This window comes from Neodiprion lecontei, chromosome 3, assembly GCF_021901455.1.
Source record: "Neodiprion lecontei isolate iyNeoLeco1 chromosome 3, iyNeoLeco1.1, whole genome shotgun sequence".
Classification (NCBI taxonomy): Eukaryota; Metazoa; Arthropoda; class Insecta; order Hymenoptera; family Diprionidae; genus Neodiprion; species Neodiprion lecontei.
In genome coordinates this window covers 14781403-14805276 of record NC_060262.1, presented here as the reverse complement: position 1 = coordinate 14805276, position 23874 = coordinate 14781403, and the positions used below count along the sequence as shown (strand labels likewise).

The following is a 23874-nucleotide window of genomic DNA, read 5'->3' as shown; positions in this document are numbered from 1 at the left end:
GGGCTGCGATCGGCCGCCAGGGCCACATCACTTCCCCCTGGCGGTCCCACCGGAGGCAGCCCTCCACCGTGGGAGATGCCGGCCCCGCCGGCCCACAACACCAGGAGCCGGAGAGCGGGGTCGGTAAGCGGACAGCCGATCACGTCGGCGGTGGCTGCCACACTGACGACGGCGACGACGACGACGACGATGTGCGGGGGGCCGATCACCACCTCAAGGCCCCTCGCAGGGGGGAGGGTCACCACGACCATCTCTGGACCACCTGCCGCACTGCCACGTGCGGCAAGGACCCTCCCCTCCATCGCGGAGGCGGAATCGAGGGCGGTCTCACCGGCGAGGGAACCGTGGAGCGTCGTCCCCCAGCGGACCCGCCGACGACATCCCCGCGGGTCCGCCCCGGCGTCCAACGAGGAGAGCCCGCCGTCTTCACCTGCCCCGTCCATAACATCATCATCGGGGTCGTCGTCCGTGTTCGAGCCCCCAGGCGACGCAGCAAGTAGTAGTTGCTCCGACAACAACAACAATAATAATAATAATAGAAATAGCTCGCGACCGCCAACAGGAACAAGGCGAGGCTCCCGTGTTTGCGCCCCGAGGGTCAATGCGAGGCCAGGCACGCATACACGCGGTAGCGGAAATAATAACAACAATAATAATCACAATAACAACAGTAACAACAACGATTATAATGGTTCCGTTTTTAGGTCAGGGACGCCGGACACGTGCTCCACGGATGTGGAGCCCCGGAGCCGAACAGGAAACAGAGGAGGTGCTATCCGGAGGACCGGAGCACAACGGGCAGGAGGAGCCACAGGTGACGGGAGGCCCGCGACCTCTGGGCGCGGGTGTCCGCCTGCGAGGACCCAACGACGGCCCAACCAACCCCGTCAGTCACCGGCTCCGGTGGGGCAGCCGCCGAGGCCGGCCGATCGGTCCGCAATGATCCACCACGCTGGTAATCGTGTCGACGAGGAAGGCGTGGTGCGTGAGCGGGAACAACTGATCGGTCTGGCGGAGGCGGCTGCAAGCTGGGAAGATCTGGAGGAGCTGGCGACGCGAGTCGCCACGTTCCTCCAAACCACCGGAACGAGTACGGGGGCTGTGGGGGAGGAGAGGGCGGCCGGTCGTGCGGGGGGCCGGCGCGGAGGGAGGGCTGGGGAAGCCACGCGCGGGGGGCCCGGGCGGGCGGGGAATCGCGGGAGCCCCGGTGGGGAGCGCCGTGGGGCACTTCCAGCGGGGGGGGATCGAGTGAGAGAGGCTACGAGGATCCAACGGCTCTTTCGGGCGAACCGTCGGCGCGCTGTCCAAGAGGTGTTGACGGGCCCGCTCCAGCACTGTGAAGTGTCAAGGGAGCGGATCCGTCAGCACTTCGAGGACATGTACGCTCCGGCGGAGAGCCTGGGGGGCCGCCCTCTGGCCGAACCTCTCACACCTCCGGACGAAAACAGCAACGACGATCTGGTTAGGCCTTTCACGGAGCGAGAGGTGGACCGTCGGCTCCGGCGTATGAATAATTCTGCGCCGGGTCCCGACGGGCTCACCTACCGTGACCTCCGAAGGGCCGACCCCGATTGTCGTTTGCTGGCGGCGACGTTTAACGCCTGCCGTCGTCTGGAGGCGGTCCCCCCCAGCTGGAAGTCGTCGAACACGGTTCTCATCCACAAAAAGGGTGACCGCGATGACCTGTCCAACTGGAGGCCGCTCGCGCTGGGTGACACCACGCCCAAACTCTTCGCCGCGCTACTGGCTGACCGGCTTACTGCCTGGGCCGTCTACAACAACCGGCTCAGTCCGGAACAGAAGGGCTTCCTGCCGTGCGAGGGGTGCTACGAGCACAACTTCGTACTGCAGGAGGTCCTTTCCGACGCTCGCAGGTCGGGGCGTCAAGTGATCGTCTCGTGGCTGGACTTGTCGAACGCGTTCGGCTCGGTCCCCCACGAGGCGATCTGGCGCGCCTTTGAGGAAGCGGGAGTCCCGTCGCCGCTTAGGAATATTGTAGAGGAAATGTATAACGGCTGCTCCACCCGTGTGCGAACGTCCGAAGGATACACGGACCCCGTCACCATCCGCTCCGGAGTGCGTCAAGGGTGCCCGATGAGCCCTGTGGCGTTTAACCTGGCGCTGGAACCGGTGCTGCGTGCAGCATCGGCCCACCCGGCGGGTTACACGCTACACGGCCATCGGCACAATTTGCTAGCGTACGCCGATGACCTCGCGTTAATATCTGACACTCCGGAGGGGATGGAGGCGCTGCTGGAGGCAGTGGAGGCTGCGGCGGGTGGGATCGGACTCCGGTTCAAGCCCGCAAAGTGCGCCACGCTCCATATGGGGCGTGGGCGCGGTGGCCGGGTTCTTCCCACCCGCTTCACCCTCCAGGGTCAGGAAATGACGGCTCTGGCGGAGGGGGAGCCTTACCTGCACCTGGGGATCCCGACTGGCTACCAGGTGAAGCAGACCCCGCTGGTGACGGTTCAGGAGCTGGAACGCGACCTCCGAGCCGTTGACGAGTCCCTCCTCACCCCGTGGCAGAAGGTTGAGACGGTGGCAACTTTCATATTGCCCCGTCTTGACTTCTCGCTGCGGGGAGCACACGTGGAGAAGGGTCCTCTGACGGCAGCCGACAGGCTAGCTAAGCGCCTGGCCAAGTCCTGGCTAAACCTTCCCCGGAGAGCTAGCGCGGAAGTGGTCTTCCTCCCTCCCAGTAGGGGGGGATGCGGACTGCTTCCTCTGGCTGACCTTGCCGACGCCCTGACCATCGCTCACGCCTTCCGGATGCTATCCGCGGCTGATGCGGTGGTCAGGGAGTTGGCATGGAGCTCGCTGGGGCGGGCGGTGTCCAGGAAACTTGGACGGGACCCGTCGCGCTACGACCTGGCGGCCTATCTTTCCGGTTCGCTGGAAGATGGGCTTGCCAGAGACGGGGGGGACACTTCCTCGCTGTGGTCGAGGGCTCGGAATGCGGCGAGGAGGAGCGCGAAGGCCCTGGGCCTGAAGTGGCGATGGTCTGCGGAGCTTGGGGAGCTGGCCGTGGAGATCCGGGGCTCGGCTGGACGGACGACGGTGGTGCCACCGCGAGCACGAGGCCAAATTGTACGCCGACTGCGGGCGGCATGGGCGGAGCACTACAGTCTGAGGCTTCTCAGGAAGCCGGACCAGGGGAAGGTATTCGAGGTGTCGTCGTGGTCGAGGTATTCCAACCACTTCCTCCGCGGCGGCAGCTTCACCCGCTTCGCTGATTGGCGCTTTGTCCACCGCGCGCGCCTGGACGTCCTGCCCCTTAACGGGGCACGACGCTGGGGCGACGGTGACAAGCGTTGCCGGCGTTGCGGGGGAGCACTCGAGTCCCTTCCCCACGTGGTCTGCCACTGCCGCCCGCACTCGGCCGCGTGGCAGCTGCGGCATGATGCCATCGTCGCCCGCCTAGCGAAGGCGAACCGCCTGCCGGGGCAGCTCCGGGTAAACCAACACGTCGAGGGGGTCGACGGGGAACTGGGGGCTCTCAGACCTGACATTGTGGTCAGGCACGAGCCCTCAAAGAGCATCGTCATCGTCGATGTGACCGTGCCTTTCGAGAACCGTAGAGTAGCGTTCGATGAGGCCAGGGGCCGGAAGATTTTGAAATATAAGCCCCTGGCCGATGAGCTCGGAAGGCGCGGTTACCGGGTGACGGTCTCTGCGTTCGTCGTCGGCGCCCTCGGCTCATGGGACCCGAGGAATGAGTCGGTGCTGAAGCAGCTGCATATCGGCAATCGGTATGCAGCGCTGATGCGCCGGCTCATTGTCTCGGAGACCATCCGATGGTCACGCGACATCTACGTGGAGCACGTCTCGGGCGTCCGACAATACCGCGTGCCTGAGTTAAGCGGACCCCTGGGGGGTAGCACGGGAGCAAATGCAATAGAAAATTCAAACGGCGAAAGGCCGCCGCTCACGGGCCAAGTCTAGGCTGCGTCCCAATTTCTTAATATTTCCTAAATGTATGTCCTAGATACTAATTTACATCTGCATACTCTCTCTCTTGATCTTTTTCCTTTCCTATTTTATCACATTCAAATTTAAGGGCGGTGGCCAATAGGAGCTGGGCCCTACTTTTTAATTTTTTAATTTTTTTTTTTTTTTTTATACATTTTAGCCACATTTTCTACTGATTGTCTCTTTCTACTTTACTTCTGACTTGCACTATCTTCTTTTATGTACTTACTTCTTTTTTACTGTTCTTTTCTTTACTAAGGTGTTTTCTCTTTTTGTTTTCAATGAGATGCATGCACTCTGGGATTTACTGCACTTCTCATTTCTATTTCTTAAACTTCTTTTTCTGCACGCTTGGTCCCTAGAGTGCATGCAACGCAATACTTATTACTTAAGCCAAAGATGCATGTTCCTTTTATCTTTTTTATCTTTTTTATTCTTTTATTGTTTTACATAAATTACAATTTTATATTTTATTTTTAAGCCACCGCCAGGGGCGGAACCTGTGTACATATCACCCCCGGGCAAACAATGTGAGCCCGGGGGAACATTATCTGTTCTTATCAGCTTAATATCTGATACGCTCCCCATTGGGGGGCCAGTATATTAATCTGATTTTTGGAAGGTGGTGGAGTGTCAGGGGCTTGCTCCGGCTCCGCCGCGGGTCAACCCTGCATTGCAGTACCGTAGGGAGCAGGCCCACTAGGACATTTAATATCAGAGCACTCCGCCACCTTCCAAAACTCAGTAGGGTAGGATAGGCTGATTTTTAATTTATTGATTTTTAGACTTTTATTTTTGACTTTTTGTTTTTATCGTTTTATATATACACTTTTATTTATACACTTGTATATATTTATTCATTTGACACTTTGGATTTTATTTATTTATTTATTTATTCTATTTATTAGCTAGGCTATTTAGTTTTAATCCCGCCGAGAAGCGATCGGGACGCAGTTTAAGTGCGCGAGTGTTGTGCCGCGAGTGTGTGCGTCTCCCCCGCTTCGTCCCCCCGTAGAGTGTGCGGCGGAACTCCCCGGGACATCGCGCCGGTGGGTGGACCCGTCAGAGGTAAGTGGTGCCTATCTTTCTTTCTTCTCGCTCTTTCCCCCGGCCATACGGTGCCGATTGCGAGGCGACCTTGCTTAGTCGTTCTCGCGCGGCACTAGGCCGGTTAATCCTTTACCCCACCCCTAGTTTCCGTCACTGTAGCGAGCCGTCGCACCAACACTTGTTGGTGCCCTTGTGACGGTGAGTTGCAGTGTCTGGTTGCGCTCCCATCCCGAACGCGTTAAAACTCAACGGGTTGTAGTTGCTGGAAGACCGACTGCGAGTGCATCGGCACGAGGGTTGGTCTCTCCGGCTCCAACAGCCCAGAGTTAACGTAAGTCTCGAAGTTTCTCTGAGGAAATAGCGCGAGTTATTCCCTCGGCGACAGCTTCGAGATCCTTCTACCACCACGTCTGTCGTTGCCCGAGGTCGGGAACGACTGAAACACGTCTGACCTGCCAAAGGTGCGACAGGCTGGTGCTGCCCCCCCGGCGGTCAGTAGCCGAACCGATTGGCGCGAGTCATAGGTCGGTACTGCGGGCCGTCGGTAATTTATCCTCCCCCTCTGTTACCGACTCTCTCTTAAGGTAACAGAGGTAATACCGACTGTCGCTATCTCTTTTCAACTCCTTGGATAACCCCTCTTTCATTCCCATCCTTTTCTATCTCCCCTTTTCTTTCTTCTTTTCTTAAGGCACCGCTGAATCGGCGGCTTCGCTTAGCGGCGTGATGGAAGTTTTTGTGGACTTCCCGTTCCCGGATGAGTTCCGCTGCCAAGATTGTTATCATGGTAGCAGGGGTAGGGGGACATGGACGGTGGGGGCGTTTAGGGCGCACTCCGACTATAAGAAACACCTTAAAAAATACCATCCAGAGCGCGGGATGAAGTTCCGCTGCGGTGTGTGTGGCTTCATCGGCGAGGGGGGGTATCCCCTCAAGGCGGTGAAGCTGCACCACGAGCGGGCCCATCCCGCGCCATCAACGAGTAGTCGGGGTGCGCCTGAAGCACCCGCGGCGCAGCAGCCGCGTACTGCAGACGAGGGCCGTGAGCGGCCAATTATGAACTTTTTCAGCGCTGCGGCGCCTGTGGGTCGGACACGGGCGGCGAGGACAGCAACGACGACGACGGCGACGGCGGGCTCCAGCAGGGCAATTACCACCACGTGCCCTGCCACCACCAGCGGGACGTCGAGGACGACGCGGCAGACCAGCAGCCACCCACGGAGGAGCAACGAGACCGCCCACACAACACCTGTGGCGCCCGCCACGACGATCGGGTCTGGAGCGCGGTGCAGTACCAGTCGGCTGCCGGCAATGAGGAGGACCCCAGAGGCACCCCGTCTCTCCAACGACGGGGTGCGGAGGACCAGCGGGGGTCAACGCGGCTCTCCGGGGGCCCGCCCTTCCATCCACGAGGGCCCCCTGACGAGGAGGAGGAGAGCCGCCAGCGTGCCGGTCGAGCCGACTCCACCACCAACATCCACCACCACCAGGAGAGGCACCGCGACCAGACCACTGCGGACATCCCCGGGACTAAGGGGGGCACAACATCTGCGCCCCGCCGCAACTCCATCTCCAAACGCGGCGGGGCCCACCACTATCGGAAGAGCCCCCCCACGACCATCTACACTCCCGGGGAGGATGAGGACGGCGGCTACCACATACGCCGCCGTCACCGCGGGCGCCACCACCGCATCGACGCAGCCATCGTCCGGCGTGCCGGCTGCACGCAGAGGGCTGCGATCGGCCGCCAGGGCCACATCACTTCCCCCTGGCGGTCCCACCGGAGGCAGCCCTCCACCGTGGGAGATGCCGGCCCCGCCGGCCCACAACACCAGGAGCCGGAGAGCGGGGTCGGTAAGCGGACAGCCGATCACGTCGGCGGTGGCTGCCACACTGACGACGGCGACGACGACGACGACGATGTGCGGGGGGCCGATCACCACCTCAAGGCCCCTCGCAGGGGGGAGGGTCACCACGACCATCTCTGGACCACCTGCCGCACTGCCACGTGCGGCAAGGACCCTCCCCTCCATCGCGGAGGCGGAATCGAGGGCGGTCTCACCGGCGAGGGAACCGTGGAGCGTCGTCCCCCAGCGGACCCGCCGACGACATCCCCGCGGGTCCGCCCCGGCGTCCAACGAGGAGAGCCCGCCGTCTTCACCTGCCCCGTCCATAACATCATCATCGGGGTCGTCGTCCGTGTTCGAGCCCCCAGGCGACGCAGCAAGTAGTAGTTGCTCCGACAACAACAACAATAATAATAATAATAGAAATAGCTCGCGACCGCCAACAGGAACAAGGCGAGGCTCCCGTGTTTGCGCCCCGAGGGTCAATGCGAGGCCAGGCACGCATACACGCGGTAGCGGAAATAATAACAACAATAATAATCACAATAACAACAGTAACAACAACGATTATAATGGTTCCGTTTTTAGGTCAGGGACGCCGGACACGTGCTCCACGGATGTGGAGCCCCGGAGCCGAACAGGAAACAGAGGAGGTGCTATCCGGAGGACCGGAGCACAACGGGCAGGAGGAGCCACAGGTGACGGGAGGCCCGCGACCTCTGGGCGCGGGTGTCCGCCTGCGAGGACCCAACGACGGCCCAACCAACCCCGTCAGTCACCGGCTCCGGTGGGGCAGCCGCCGAGGCCGGCCGATCGGTCCGCAATGATCCACCACGCTGGTAATCGTGTCGACGAGGAAGGCGTGGTGCGTGAGCGGGAACAACTGATCGGTCTGGCGGAGGCGGCTGCAAGCTGGGAAGATCTGGAGGAGCTGGCGACGCGAGTCGCCACGTTCCTCCAAACCACCGGAACGAGTACGGGGGCTGTGGGGGAGGAGAGGGCGGCCGGTCGTGCGGGGGGCCGGCGCGGAGGGAGGGCTGGGGAAGCCACGCGCGGGGGGCCCGGGCGGGCGGGGAATCGCGGGAGCCCCGGTGGGGAGCGCCGTGGGGCACTTCCAGCGGGGGGGGATCGAGTGAGAGAGGCTACGAGGATCCAACGGCTCTTTCGGGCGAACCGTCGGCGCGCTGTCCAAGAGGTGTTGACGGGCCCGCTCCAGCACTGTGAAGTGTCAAGGGAGCGGATCCGTCAGCACTTCGAGGACATGTACGCTCCGGCGGAGAGCCTGGGGGGCCGCCCTCTGGCCGAACCTCTCACACCTCCGGACGAAAACAGCAACGACGATCTGGTTAGGCCTTTCACGGAGCGAGAGGTGGACCGTCGGCTCCGGCGTATGAATAATTCTGCGCGGGGTCCCGACGGGCTCACCTACCGTGACCTCCGAAGGGCCGACCCCGATTGTCGTTTGCTGGCGGCGACGTTTAACGCCTGCCGTCGTCTGGAGGCGGTCCCCCCCAGCTGGAAGTCGTCGAACACGGTTCTCATCCACAAAAAGGGTGACCGCGATGACCTGTCCAACTGGAGGCCGCTCGCGCTGGGTGACACCACGCCCAAACTCTTCGCCGCGCTACTGGCTGACCGGCTTACTGCCTGGGCCGTCTACAACAACCGGCTCAGTCCGGAACAGAAGGGCTTCCTGCCGTGCGAGGGGTGCTACGAGCACAACTTCGTACTGCAGGAGGTCCTTTCCGACGCTCGCAGGTCGGGGCGTCAAGTGATCGTCTCGTGGCTGGACTTGTCGAACGCGTTCGGCTCGGTCCCCCACGAGGCGATCTGGCGCGCCTTTGAGGAAGCGGGAGTCCCGTCGCCGCTTAGGAATATTGTAGAGGAAATGTATAACGGCTGCTCCACCCGTGTGCGAACGTCCGAAGGATACACGGACCCCGTCACCATCCGCTCCGGAGTGCGTCAAGGGTGCCCGATGAGCCCTGTGGCGTTTAACCTGGCGCTGGAACCGGTGCTGCGTGCAGCATCGGCCCACCCGGCGGGTTACACGCTACACGGCCATCGGCACAATTTGCTAGCGTACGCCGATGACCTCGCGTTAATATCTGACACTCCGGAGGGGATGGAGGCGCTGCTGGAGGCAGTGGAGGCTGCGGCGGGTGGGATCGGACTCCGGTTCAAGCCCGCAAAGTGCGCCACGCTCCATATGGGGCGTGGGCGCGGTGGCCGGGTTCTTCCCACCCGCTTCACCCTCCAGGGTCAGGAAATGACGGCTCTGGCGGAGGGGGAGCCTTACCTGCACCTGGGGATCCCGACTGGCTACCAGGTGAAGCAGACCCCGCTGGTGACGGTTCAGGAGCTGGAACGCGACCTCCGAGCCGTTGACGAGTCCCTCCTCACCCCGTGGCAGAAGGTTGAGACGGTGGCAACTTTCATATTGCCCCGTCTTGACTTCTCGCTGCGGGGAGCACACGTGGAGAAGGGTCCTCTGACGGCAGCCGACAGGCTAGCTAAGCGCCTGGCCAAGTCCTGGCTAAACCTTCCCCGGAGAGCTAGCGCGGAAGTGGTCTTCCTCCCTCCCAGTAGGGGGGGATGCGGACTGCTTCCTCTGGCTGACCTTGCCGACGCCCTGACCATCGCTCACGCCTTCCGGATGCTATCCGCGGCTGATGCGGTGGTCAGGGAGTTGGCATGGAGCTCGCTGGGGCGGGCGGTGTCCAGGAAACTTGGACGGGACCCGTCGCGCTACGACCTGGCGGCCTATCTTTCCGGTTCGCTGGAAGATGGGCTTGCCAGAGACGGGGGGGACACTTCCTCGCTGTGGTCGAGGGCTCGGAATGCGGCGAGGAGGAGCGCGAAGGCCCTGGGCCTGAAGTGGCGATGGTCTGCGGAGCTTGGGGAGCTGGCCGTGGAGATCCGGGGCTCGGCTGGACGGACGACGGTGGTGCCACCGCGAGCACGAGGCCAAATTGTACGCCGACTGCGGGCGGCATGGGCGGAGCACTACAGTCTGAGGCTTCTCAGGAAGCCGGACCAGGGGAAGGTATTCGAGGTGTCGTCGTGGTCGAGGTATTCCAACCACTTCCTCCGCGGCGGCAGCTTCACCCGCTTCGCTGATTGGCGCTTTGTCCACCGCGCGCGCCTGGACGTCCTGCCCCTTAACGGGGCACGACGCTGGGGCGACGGTGACAAGCGTTGCCGGCGTTGCGGGGGAGCACTCGAGTCCCTTCCCCACGTGGTCTGCCACTGCCGCCCGCACTCGGCCGCGTGGCAGCTGCGGCATGATGCCATCGTCGCCCGCCTAGCGAAGGCGAACCGCCTGCCGGGGCAGCTCCGGGTAAACCAACACGTCGAGGGGGTCGACGGGGAACTGGGGGCTCTCAGACCTGACATTGTGGTCAGGCACGAGCCCTCAAAGAGCATCGTCATCGTCGATGTGACCGTGCCTTTCGAGAACCGTAGAGTAGCGTTCGATGAGGCCAGGGGCCGGAAGATTTTGAAATATAAGCCCCTGGCCGATGAGCTCGGAAGGCGCGGTTACCGGGTGACGGTCTCTGCGTTCGTCGTCGGCGCCCTCGGCTCATGGGACCCGAGGAATGAGTCGGTGCTGAAGCAGCTGCATATCGGCAATCGGTATGCAGCGCTGATGCGCCGGCTCATTGTCTCGGAGACCATCCGATGGTCACGCGACATCTACGTGGAGCACGTCTCGGGCGTCCGACAATACCGCGTGCCTGAGTTAAGCGGACCCCTGGGGGGTAGCACGGGAGCAAATGCAATAGAAAATTCAAACGGCGAAAGGCCGCCGCTCACGGGCCAAGTCTAGGCTGCGTCCCAATTTCTTAATATTTCCTAAATGTATGTCCTAGATACTAATTTACATCTGCATACTCTCTCTCTTGATCTTTTTCTTTTCCTATTTTATCACATTCAAATTTAAGGGCGGTGGCCAATAGGAGCTGGGCCCTACTTTTTTAATTTTTTAATTTTTTTTTTTTTTATACATTTTAGCCACATTTTCTACTGATTGTCTCTTTCTACTTTACTTCTGACTTGCACTATCTTCTTTTATGTACTTACTTCTTTTTTACTGTTCTTTTCTTTACTAAGGTGTTTTCTCTTTTTGTTTTCAATGAGATGCATGCACTCTGGGATTTACTGCACTTCTCATTTCTATTTCTTAAACTTCTTTTTCTGCACGCTTGGTCCCTGGAGTGCATGCAGCGCAATACTTATTACTTAAGCCAAAGATGCATGTTCCTTTTATCTTTTTTATCTTTTTTATTCTTTTATTGTTTTACATAAATTACAATTTTATATTTTATTTTTAAGCCACCGCCAGGGGCGGAACCTGTGTACATATCACCCCCGGGCAAACAATGTGAGCCCGGGGGAACATTGTTTGTTTAAATAAAAGCCCTTAATCTGTTCTTATCAGCTTAATATCTGATACGCTCCCCATTGGGGGGCCAGTATATTAATCTGATTTTTGGAAGGTGGTGGAGTGTCAGGGGCTTGCTCCGGCTCCGCCGCGGGTCAACCCTGCATTGCAGTACCGTAGGGAGCAGGCCCACTAGGACATTTAATATCAGAGCACTCCGCCACCTTCCAAAACTCAGTAGGGTAGGATAGGCTGATTTTTAATTTATTGATTTTTAGACTTTTATTTTTGACTTTTTGTTTTTATCGTTTTATATATACACTTTTATTTATACACTTGTATATATTTATTCATTTGACACTTTGGATTTTATTTATTTATTTATTTATTCTATTTATTAGCTAGGCTATTTAGTTTTAATCCCGCCGAGAAGCGATCGGGACGCAGTTTAAGTGCGCGAGTGTTGTGCCGCGAGTGTGTGCGTCTCCCCCGCTTCGTCCCCCCGTAGAGTGTGCGGCGGAACTCCCCGGGACATCGCGCCGGTGGGTGGACCCGTCAGAGGTAAGTGGTGCCTATCTTTCTTTCTTCTCGCTCTTTCCCCCGGCCATACGGTGCCGATTGCGAGGCGACCTTGCTTAGTCGTTCTCGCGCGGCACTAGGCCGGTTAATCCTTTACCCCACCCCTAGTTTCCGTCACTGTAGCGAGCCGTCGCACCAACACTTGTTGGTGCCCTTGTGACGGTGAGTTGCAGTGTCTGGTTGCGCTCCCATCCCGAACGCGTTAAAACTCAACGGGTTGTAGTTGCTGGAAGACCGACTGCGAGTGCATCGGCACGAGGGTTGGTCTCTCCGGCTCCAACAGCCCAGAGTTAACGTAAGTCTCGAAGTTTCTCTGAGGAAATAGCGCGAGTTATTCCCTCGGCGACAGCTTCGAGATCCTTCTACCACCACGTCTGTCGTTGCCCGAGGTCGGGAACGACTGAAACACGTCTGACCTGCCAAAGGTGCGACAGGCTGGTGCTGCCCCCCCGGCGGTCAGTAGCCGAACCGATTGGCGCGAGTCATAGGTCGGTACTGCGGGCCGTCGGTAATTTATCCTCCCCCTCTGTTACCGACTCTCTCTTAAGGTAACAGAGGTAATACCGACTGTCGCTATCTCTTTTCAACTCCTTGGATAACCCCTCTTTCATTCCCATCCTTTTCTATCTCCCCTTTTCTTTCTTCTTTTCTTAAGGCACCGCTGAATCGGCGGCTTCGCTTAGCGGCGTGATGGAAGTTTTTGTGGACTTCCCGTTCCCGGATGAGTTCCGCTGCCAAGATTGTTATCATGGTAGCAGGGGTAGGGGGACATGGACGGTGGGGGCGTTTAGGGCGCACTCCGACTATAAGAAACACCTTAAAAAATACCATCCAGAGCGCGGGATGAAGTTCCGCTGCGGTGTGTGTGGCTTCATCGGCGAGGGGGGGTATCCCCTCAAGGCGGTGAAGCTGCACCACGAGCGGGCCCATCCCGCGCCATCAACGAGTAGTCGGGGTGCGCCTGAAGCACCCGCGGCGCAGCAGCCGCGTACTGCAGACGAGGGCCGTGAGCGGCCAATTATGAACTTTTTCAGCGCTGCGGCGCCTGTGGGTCGGACACGGGCGGCGAGGACAGCAACGACGACGACGGCGACGGCGGGCTCCAGCAGGGCAATTACCACCACGTGCCCTGCCACCACCAGCGGGACGTCGAGGACGACGCGGCAGACCAGCAGCCACCCACGGAGGAGCAACGAGACCGCCCACACAACACCTGTGGCGCCCGCCACGACGATCGGGTCTGGAGCGCGGTGCAGTACCAGTCGGCTGCCGGCAATGAGGAGGACCCCAGAGGCACCCCGTCTCTCCAACGACGGGGTGCGGAGGACCAGCGGGGGTCAACGCGGCTCTCCGGGGGCCCGCCCTTCCATCCACGAGGGCCCCCTGACGAGGAGGAGGAGAGCCGCCAGCGTGCCGGTCGAGCCGACTCCACCACCAACATCCACCACCACCAGGAGAGGCACCGCGACCAGACCACTGCGGACATCCCCGGGACTAAGGGGGGCACAACATCTGCGCCCCGCCGCAACTCCATCTCCAAACGCGGCGGGGCCCACCACTATCGGAAGAGCCCCCCCACGACCATCTACACTCCCGGGGAGGATGAGGACGGCGGCTACCACATACGCCGCCGTCACCGCGGGCGCCACCACCGCATCGACGCAGCCATCGTCCGGCGTGCCGGCTGCACGCAGAGGGCTGCGATCGGCCGCCAGGGCCACATCACTTCCCCCTGGCGGTCCCACCGGAGGCAGCCCTCCACCGTGGGAGATGCCGGCCCCGCCGGCCCACAACACCAGGAGCCGGAGAGCGGGGTCGGTAAGCGGACAGCCGATCACGTCGGCGGTGGCTGCCACACTGACGACGGCGACGACGACGACGACGATGTGCGGGGGGCCGATCACCACCTCAAGGCCCCTCGCAGGGGGGAGGGTCACCACGACCATCTCTGGACCACCTGCCGCACTGCCACGTGCGGCAAGGACCCTCCCCTCCATCGCGGAGGCGGAATCGAGGGCGGTCTCACCGGCGAGGGAACCGTGGAGCGTCGTCCCCCAGCGGACCCGCCGACGACATCCCCGCGGGTCCGCCCCGGCGTCCAACGAGGAGAGCCCGCCGTCTTCACCTGCCCCGTCCATAACATCATCATCGGGGTCGTCGTCCGTGTTCGAGCCCCCAGGCGACGCAGCAAGTAGTAGTTGCTCCGACAACAACAACAATAATAATAATAATAGAAATAGCTCGCGACCGCCAACAGGAACAAGGCGAGGCTCCCGTGTTTGCGCCCCGAGGGTCAATGCGAGGCCAGGCACGCATACACGCGGTAGCGGAAATAATAACAATAATAATAATCACAATAACAACAGTAACAACAACGATTATAATGGTTCCGTTTTTAGGTCAGGGACGCCGGACACGTGCTCCACGGATGTGGAGCCCCGGAGCCGAACAGGAAACAGAGGAGGTGCTATCCGGAGGACCGGAGCACAACGGGCAGGAGGAGCCACAGGTGACGGGAGGCCCGCGACCTCTGGGCGCGGGTGTCCGCCTGCGGGGACCCAACGACGGCCCAACCAACCCCGTCAGTCACCGGCTCCGGTGGGGCAGCCGCCGAGGCCGGCCGATCGGTCCGCAATGATCCACCACGCTGGTAATCGTGTCGACGAGGAAGGCGTGGTGCGTGAGCGGGAACAACTGATCGGTCTGGCGGAGGCGGCTGCAAGCTGGGAAGATCTGGAGGAGCTGGCGACGCGAGTCGCCACGTTCCTCCAAACCACCGGAACGAGTACGGGGGCTGTGGGGGAGGAGAGGGCGGCCAGTCGTGCGGGGGGCCGGCGCGGGGGGAGGGCTGGGGAAGCCACGCGCGGGGGGCCCGGGCGGGCGGGGAATCGCGGGAGCCCCGGTGGGGAGCGCCGTGGGGCACTTCCAGCGGGGGGGGATCGAGTGAGAGAGGCTACGAGGATCCAACGGCTCTTTCGGGCGAACCGTCGGCGCGCTGTCCAAGAGGTGTTGACGGGCCCGCTCCAGCACTGTGAAGTGTCAAGGGAGCGGATCCGTCAGCACTTCGAGGACATGTACGCTCCGGCGGAGAGCCTGGGGGGCCGCCCTCTGGCCGAACCTCTCACACCTCCGGACGAAAACAGCAACGACGATCTGGTTAGGCCTTTCACGGAGCGAGAGGTGGACCGTCGGCTCCGGCGTATGAATAATTCTGCGCCGGGTCCCGACGGGCTCACCTACCGTGACCTCCGAAAGGCCGACCCCGATTGTCGTTTGCTGGCGGCGACGTTTAACGCCTGCCGTCGTCTGGAGGCGGTCCCCCCCAGCTGGAAGTCGTCGAACACGGTTCTCATCCACAAAAAGGGTGACCGCGATGACCTGTCCAATTGGAGGCCGCTCGCGCTGGGTGACACCACGCCCAAACTCTTCGCCGCGCTACTGGCTGACCGGCTTACTGCCTGGGCCGTCTACAACAACCGGCTCAGTCCGGAACAGAAGGGCTTCCTGCCGTGCGAGGGGTGCTACGAGCACAACTTCGTACTGCAGGAGGTCCTTTCCGACGCTCGCAGGTCGGGGCGTCAAGTGATCGTCTCGTGGCTGGACTTGTCGAACGCGTTCGGCTCGGTCCCCCACGAGGCGATCTGGCGCGCCTTTGAGGAAGCGGGAGTCCCGTCGCCGCTTAGGAATATTGTAGAGGAAATGTATAACGGCTGCTCCACCCGTGTGCGAACGCCCGAAGGATACACGGACCCCGTCACCATCCGCTCCGGAGTGCGTCAAGGGTGCCCGATGAGCCCTGTGGCGTTTAACCTGGCGCTGGAACCGGTGCTGCGTGCAGCATCGGCCCACCCGGCGGGTTACACGCTACACGGCCATCGGCACAATTTGCTAGCGTACGCCGATGACCTCGCGTTAATATCTGACACTCCGGAGGGGATGGAGGCGCTGCTGGAGGCAGTGGAGGCTGCGGCGGGTGGGATCGGACTCCGGTTCAACCCCGCAAAGTGCGCCACGCTCCATATGGGGCGTGGGCGCGGTGGCCGGGTTCTTCCCACCCGCTTCACCCTCCAGGGTCAGGAAATGACGGCTCTGGCGGAGGGGGAGCCTTACCTGCACCTGGGGATCCCGACTGGCTACCAGGTGAAGCAGACCCCGCTGGTGACGGTTCAGGAGCTGGAACGCGACCTCCGAGCCGTTGACGAGTCCCTCCTCACCCCGTGGCAGAAGGTTGAGACGGTGGCAACTTTCATATTGCCCCGTCTTGACTTCTCGCTGCGGGGAGCACACGTGGAGGAGGGTCCTCTGACGGCAGCCGACAGGCTAGCTAAGCGCCTGGCCAAGTCCTGGCTAAACCTTCCCCAGAGAGCTAGCGCGGAAGTGGTCTTCCTCCCTCCCAGTAGGGGGGGATGCGGACTGCTTCCTCTGGCTGACCTTGCCGACGCCCTGACCATCGCTCACGCCTTCCGGATGCTATCCGCGGCTGATGCGGTGGTCAGGGAGTTGGCATGGAGCTCGCTGGGGCGGGCGGTGTCCAGGAAACTTGGACGGGACCCGTCGCGCTACGACCTGGCGGCCTATCTTTCCGGTTCGCTGGAAGATGGGCTTGCCAGAGACGGGGGGGACACTTCCTCGCTGTGGTCGAGGGCTCGGAATGCGGCGAGGAGGAGCGCGAAGGCCCTGGGCCTGAAGTGGCGATGGTCTGCGGAGCTTGGGGAGCTGGCCGTGGAGATCCGGGGCTCGGCTGGACGGACGACGGTGGTGCCACCGCGAGCACGAGGCCAAATTGTACGCCGACTGCGGGCGGCATGGGCGGAGCACTACAGTCTGAGGCTTCTCAGGAAGCCGGACCAGGGGAAGGTATTCGAGGTGTCGTCGTGGTCGAGGTATTCCAACCACTTCCTCCGCGGCGGCAGCTTCACCCGCTTCGCTGATTGGCGCTTTGTCCACCGCGCGCGCCTGGACGTCCTGCCCCTTAACGGGGCACGACGCTGGGGCGACGGTGACAAGCGTTGCCGGCGTTGCGGGGGAGCACTCGAGTCCCTTCCCCACGTGGTCTGCCACTGCCGCCCGCACTCGGCCGCGTGGCAGCTGCGGCATGATGCCATCGTCACCCGCCTAGCGAAGGCGAACCGCCTGCCGGGGCAGCTCCGGGTAAACCAACACGTCGAGGGGGTCGACGGGGAACTGGGGGCTCTCAGACCTGACATTGTGGTCAGGCACGAGCCCTCAAAGAGCATCGTCATCGTCGATGTGACCGTGCCTTTCGAGAACCGTAGAGTAGCGTTCGATGAGGCCAGGGGCCGGAAGATTTTGAAATATAAGCCCCTGGCCGATGAGCTCGGAAGGCGCGGTTACCGGGTGACGGTCTCTGCGTTCGTCGTCGGCGCCCTCGGCTCATGGGACCCGAGGAATGAGTCGGTGCTGAAGCAGCTGCATATCGGCAATCGGTATGCAGCGCTGATGCGCCGGCTCATTGTCTCGGAGACCATCCGATGGTCACGCGACATCTACGTGGAGCACGTCTCGGGCGTCCGACAATACCGCGTGCCTGAGTTAAGCGGACCCCTGGGGGGTAGCACGGGAGCAAATGCAATAGAAAATTCAAACGGCGAAAGGCCGCCGCTCACGGGCCAAGTCTAGGCTGCGTCCCAATTTCTTAATATTTCCTAAATGTATGTCCTAGATACTAATTTACATCTGCATACTCTCTCTCTTGATCTTTTTCTTTTCCTATTTTATCACATTCAAATTTAAGGGCGGTGGCCAATAGGAGCTGGGCCCTACTTTTTAATTTTTTAATTTTTTTTTTTTTTTTTTTTTTTATACATTTTAGCCACATTTTCTACTGATTGTCTCTTTCTACTTTACTTCTGACTTGCACTATCTTCTTTTATGTACTTACTTCTTTTTTACTGTTCTTTTCTTTACTAAGGTGTTTTCTCTTTTTGTTTTCAATGAGATGCATGCACTCTGGGATTTACTGCACTTCTCATTTCTATTTCTTAAACTTCTTTTTCTGCACGCTTGGTCCCTAGAGTGCATGCAACGCAATACTTATTACTTAAGCCAAAGATGCATGTTCCTTTTATCTTTTTTATCTTTTTTATTCTTTTATTGTTTTACATAAATTACAATTTTATATTTTATTTTTAAGCCACCGCCAGGGGCGGAACCTGTGTACATATCACCCCCGGGCAAACAATGTGAGCCCGGGGGAACATTGTTTGTTTAAATAAAAGCCCTTAATCTGTTCTTATCAGCTTAATATCTGATACGCTCCCCATTGGGGGGCCAGTATATTAATCTGATTTTTGGAAGGTGGTGGAGTGTCAGGGGCTTGCTCCGGCTCCGCCGCGGGTCAACCCTGCATTGCAGTACCGTAGGGAGCAGGCCCACTAGGACATTAATATCAGAGCACTCCGCCACCTTCCAAAGATCAGTAGGATAGGATAGGCTGATTTTTAATTTATTGATTTTTAGACTTTTATTTTTGACTTTTTGTTTTTATCGTTTTATATATACACTTTTATTTATACACTTGTATATATTTATTCATTTGACACTTTGGATTTTATTTATTTATTTATTTATTCTATTTATTAGCTAGGCTATTTAGTTTTAATCCCGCCGAGAAGCGATCGGGACGCAGTTTAAGTGCGCGAGTGTTGTGCCGCGAGTGTGTGCGTCTCCCCCGCTTCGTCCCCCCGTAGAGTGTGCGGCGGAACTCCCCGGGACATCGCGCCGGTGGGTGGACCCGTCAGAGGTAAGTGGTGCCTATCTTTCTTTCTTCTCGCTCTTTCCCCCGGCCATACGGTGCCGATTGCGAGGCGACCTTGCTTCGTCGTTCTCGCGCGGCACTAGGCCGGTTAATCCTTTAACCCACCCCTAGTTCCCGTCACTGTAGCGAGCCGTCGCACCAACACTTGTTGGTGCCCTTGTGACGGTGAGTTGCAGTGTCTGGTTGCGCTCCCATCCCGAACGCGTTAAAACTCAACGGGTTGTAGTTGCTGGAAGACCGACTGCGAGTGCATCGGCACGAGGGTTGGTCTCTCCGGCTCCAACAGCCCAGAGTTAACGTAAGTCTCGAAGTTTCTCTGAGGAAATAGCGCGAGTTATTCCCTCGGCGACAGCTTCGAGATCCTTCTACCACCACGTCTGTCGTTGCCCGAGGTCGGGAACGACTGAAACACGTCTGACCTGCCAAAGGTGCGACAGGCTGGTGCTGCCCCCCCGGCGGTCAGTAGCCGAACCGATTGGCGCGAGTCATAGGTCGGTACTGCGGGCCGTCGGTAATTTATCCTCCCCCTCTGTTACCGACTCTCTCTTAAGGTAACAGAGGTAATACCGACTGTCGCTATCTCTTTTCAACTCCTTGGATAACCCCTCTTTCATTCCCATCCTTTTCTATCTCCCCTTTTCTTTCTTCTTTTCTTAAGGCACCGCTGAATCGGCGGCTTCGCTTAGCGGCGTGATGGAAGTTTTTGTGGACTTCCCGTTCCCGGATGAGTTCCGCTGCCAAGATTGTTATCATGGTAGCAGGGGTAGGGGGACATGGACGGTGGGGGCGTTTAGGGCGCACTCCGACTATAAGAAACACCTTAAAAAATACCATCCAGAGCGCGGGATGAAGTTCCGCTGCGGTGTGTGTGGCTTCATCGGCGAGGGGGGGTATCCCCTCAAGGCGGTGAAGCTGCACCACGAGCGGGCCCATCCCGCGCCATCAACGAGTAGTCGGGGTGCGCCTGAAGCACCCGCGGCGCAGCAGCCGCGTACTGCAGACGAGGGCCGTGAGCGGCCAATTATGAACTTTTTCAGCGCTGCGGCGCCTGTGGGTCGGACACGGGCGGCGAGGACAGCAACGACGACGACGGCGACGGCGGGCTCCAGCAGGGCAATTACCACCACGTGCCCTGCCACCACCAGCGGGACGTCGAGGACGACGCGGCAGACCAGCAGCCACCCACGGAGGAGCAACGAGACCGCCCACACAACACCTGTGGCGCCCGCCACGACGATCGGGTCTGGAGCGCGGTGCAGTACCAGTCGGCTGCCGGCAATGAGGAGGACCCCAGAGGCACCCCGTCTCTCCAACGACGGGGTGCGGAGGACCAGCGGGGGTCAACGCGGCTCTCCGGGGGCCCGCCCTTCCATCCACGAGGGCCCCCTGACGAGGAGGAGGAGAGCCGCCAGCGTGCCGGTCGAGCCGACTCCACCACCAACATCCACCACCACCAGGAGAGGCACCGCGACCAGACCACTGCGGACATCCCCGGGACTAAGGGGGGCACAACATCTGCGCCCCGCCGCAACTCCATCTCCAAACGCGGCGGGGCCCACCACTATCGGAAGAGCCCCCCCACGACCATCTACACTCCCGGGGAGGATGAGGACGGCGGCTACCACATACGCCGCCGTCACCGCGGGCGCCACCACCGCATCGACGCAGCCATCGTCCGGCGTGCCGGCTGCACGCAGAGGGCTGCGATCGGCCGCCAGGGCCACATCACTTCCCCCTGGCGGTCCCACCGGAGGCAGCCCTCCACCGTGGGAGATGCCGGCCCCGCCGGCCCACAACACCAGGAGCCGGAGAGCGGGGTCGGTAAGCGGACAGCCGATCACGTCGGCGGTGGCTGCCACACTGACGACGGCGACGACGACGACGACGATGTGCGGGGGGCCGATCACCACCTCAAGGCCCCTCGCAGGGGGGAGGGTCACCACGACCATCTCTGGACCACCTGCCGCACTGCCACGTGCGGCAAGGACCCTCCCCTCCATCGCGGAGGCGGAATCGAGGGCGGTCTCACCGGCGAGGGAACCGTGGAGCGTCGTCCCCCAGCGGACCCGCCGACGACATCCCCGCGGGTCCGCCCCGGCGTCCAACGAGGAGAGCCCGCCGTCTTCACCTGCCCCGTCCATAACATCATCATCGGGGTCGTCGTCCGTGTTCGAGCCCCCAGGCGACGCAGCAAGTAGTAGTTGCTCCGACAACAACAACAATAATAATAATAATAGAAATAGCTCGCGACCGCCAACAGGAACAAGGCGAGGCTCCCGTGTTTGCGCCCCGAGGGTCAATGCGAGGCCAGGCACGCATACACGCGGTAGCGGAAATAATAACAACAATAATAATCACAATAACAACAGTAACAACAACGATTATAATGGTTCCGTTTTTAGGTCAGGGACGCCGGACACGTGCTCCACGGATGTGGAGCCCCGGAGCCGAACAGGAAACAGAGGAGGTGCTATCCGGAGGACCGGAGCACAACGGGCAGGAGGAGCCACAGGTGACGGGAGGCCCGCGACCTCTGGGCGCGGGTGTCCGCCTGCGAGGACCCAACGACGGCCCAACCAACCCCGTCAGTCACCGGCTCCGGTGGGGCAGCCGCCGAGGCCGGCCGATCGGTCCGCAATGATCCACCACGCTGGTAATCGTGTCGACGAGGAAGGCGTGGTGCGTGAGCGGGAACAACTGATCGGTCTGGCGGAGGCGGCTGCAAGCTGGGAAGATCTGGAGGAGCTGGCGACGCGAGTCGCCACGTTCCTCCAAACCACCGGAACGAGTACGGGGGCTGTGGGGGAGGAGAGGGCGGCCGGTCGTGCGGGGGGCCGGCGCGGAGGGAGGGCTGGGGAAGCCACGCGCGGGGGGCCCGGGCGGGCGGGGAATCGCGGGAGCCCCGGTGGGGAGCGCCGTGGGGCACTTCCAGCGGGGGGGGATCGAGTGAGAGAGGCTACGAGGATCCAACGGCTCTTTCGGGCGAACCGTCGGCGCGCTGTCCAAGAGGTGTTGACGGGCCCGCTCCAGCACTGTGAAGTGTCAAGGGAGCGGATCCGTCAGCACTTCGAGGACATGTACGCTCCGGCGGAGAGCCTGGGGGGCCGCCCTCTGGCCGAACCTCTCACACCTCCGGACGAAAACAGCAACGACGATCTGGTTAGGCCTTTCACGGAGCGAGAGGTGGACCGTCGGCTCCGGCGTATGAATAATTCTGCGCCGGGTCCCGACGGGCTCACCTACCGTGACCTCCGAAGGGCCGACCCCGATTGTCGTTTGCTGGCGGCGACGTTTAACGCCTGCCGTCGTCTGGAGGCGGTCCCCCCCAGCTGGAAGTCGTCGAACACGGTTCTCATCCACAAAAAGGGTGACCGCGATGACCTGTCCAACTGGAGGCCGCTCGCGCTGGGTGACACCACGCCCAAACTCTTCGCCGCGCTACTGGCTGACCGGCTTACTGCCTGGGCCGTCTACAACAACCGGCTCAGTCCGGAACAGAAGGGCTTCCTGCCGTGCGAGGGGTGCTACGAGCACAACTTCGTACTGCAGGAGGTCCTTTCCGACGCTCGCAGGTCGGGGCGTCAAGTGATCGTCTCGTGGCTGGACTTGTCGAACGCGTTCGGCTCGGTCCCCCACGAGGCGATCTGGCGCGCCTTTGAGGAAGCGGGAGTCCCGTCGCCGCTTAGGAATATTGTAGAGGAAATGTATAACGGCTGCTCCACCCGTGTGCGAACGTCCGAAGGATACACGGACCCCGTCACCATCCGCTCCGGAGTGCGTCAAGGGTGCCCGATGAGCCCTGTGGCGTTTAACCTGGCGCTGGAACCGGTGCTGCGTGCAGCATCGGCCCACCCGGCGGGTTACACGCTACACGGCCATCGGCACAATTTGCTAGCGTACGCTGATGACCTCGCGTTAATATCTGACACTCCGGAGGGGATGGAGGCGCTGCTGGAGGCAGTGGAGGCTGCGGCGGGTGGGATCGGACTCCGGTTCAAGCCCGCAAAGTGCGCCACGCTCCATATGGGGCGTGGGCGCGGTGGCCGGGTTCTTCCCACCCGCTTCACCCTCCAGGGTCAGGAAATGACGGCTCTGGCGGAGGGGGAGCCTTACCTGCACCTGGGGATCCCGACTGGCTACCAGGTGAAGCAGACCCCGCTGGTGACGGTTCAGGAGCTGGAACGCGACCTCCGAGCCGTTGACGAGTCCCTCCTCACCCCGTGGCAGAAGGTTGAGACGGTGGCAACTTTCATATTGCCCCGTCTTGACTTCTCGCTGCGGGGAGCACACGTGGAGAAGGGTCCTCTGACGGCAGCCGACAGGCTAGCTAAGCGCCTGGCCAAGTCCTGGCTAAACCTTCCCCAGAGAGCTAGCGCGGAAGTGGTCTTCCTCCCTCCCAGTAGGGGGGGATGCGGACTGCTTCCTCTGGCTGACCTTGCCGACGCCCTGACCATCGCTCACGCCTTCCGGATGTTATCCGCGGCTGATGCGGTGGTCAGGGAGTTGGCATGGAGCTCACTGGGGCGGGCGGTGTCCAGGAAACTTGGACGGGACCCGTCGCGCTACGACCTGGCGGCCTATCTCTCCGGTTCGCTGGAAGATGGGCTTGCCAGAGACGGGGGGGACACTTCCTCACTGTGGTCGAGGGCCCGGAATGCGGCGAGGAGGAGCGCGAAGGCCCTGGGCCTGAAGTGGCGATGGTCTGCGGAGCTTGGGGAGCTGGCCGTGGAGATCCGGGGCTCGGCTGGACGGACGACGGTGGTGCCACCGCGAGCACGAGGCCAAATAGTACGCCGGCTGCGGGCGGCATGGGCGGAGCACTACGGTCAGAGACTTCTACGGAAGCCTGACCAGGGGAAGGTGTTCGAGGTGTCGTCGTGGTCGAGGTATTCCAACCACTTCCTCCGCGGCGGCAGCTTCACCCGCTTCGCTGATTGGCGCTTTGTCCACCGCGCGCGCCTGGACGTCCTGCCCCTTAACGGGGCACGACGCTGGGGCGACGGTGACAAGCGTTGCCGGCGTTGCGGGGGAGCACTCGAATCCCTTCCCCACGTGGTCTGCCACTGCCGCCCGCACTCGGCCGCGTGGCAGCTGCGGCATGATGCCATCGTCGCCCGCCTAGCGAAGGCGAACCGCCTGCCGGGGCAGCTCCGGGTAAACCAACACGTCGAGGGGGTCGACGGGGAACTGGGGGCTCTCAGACCTGACATTGTGGTCAGGCACGAGCCCTCAAAGAGCATCGTCATCGTCGATGTGACCGTGCC

The 23874-nt window shown here is 60.9% G+C and overlaps 3 non-coding genes across 3 annotated transcripts; all 3 read left to right on the top strand.

Moving 5' to 3' along the window:
* The first annotated feature begins 4482 nt into the window (after positions 1-4482).
* Positions 4483-4677, top strand: LOC124293777. Its single transcript, XR_006903646.1, has one exon. It is a non-coding gene; the product is annotated as a U2 spliceosomal RNA (small nuclear RNA).
* Positions 4678-11266: 6589 nt separating this feature from the next.
* LOC124293765 lies at positions 11267-11451 on the top strand. Its single transcript, XR_006903635.1, has one exon. It is a non-coding gene; the product is annotated as a U2 spliceosomal RNA (small nuclear RNA).
* Positions 11452-18048: 6597 nt separating this feature from the next.
* On the top strand, positions 18049-18233 carry LOC124293764. Its single transcript, XR_006903634.1, has one exon. It is a non-coding gene; the product is annotated as a U2 spliceosomal RNA (small nuclear RNA).
* The last annotated feature ends 5641 nt before the right edge of the window (positions 18234-23874 follow it).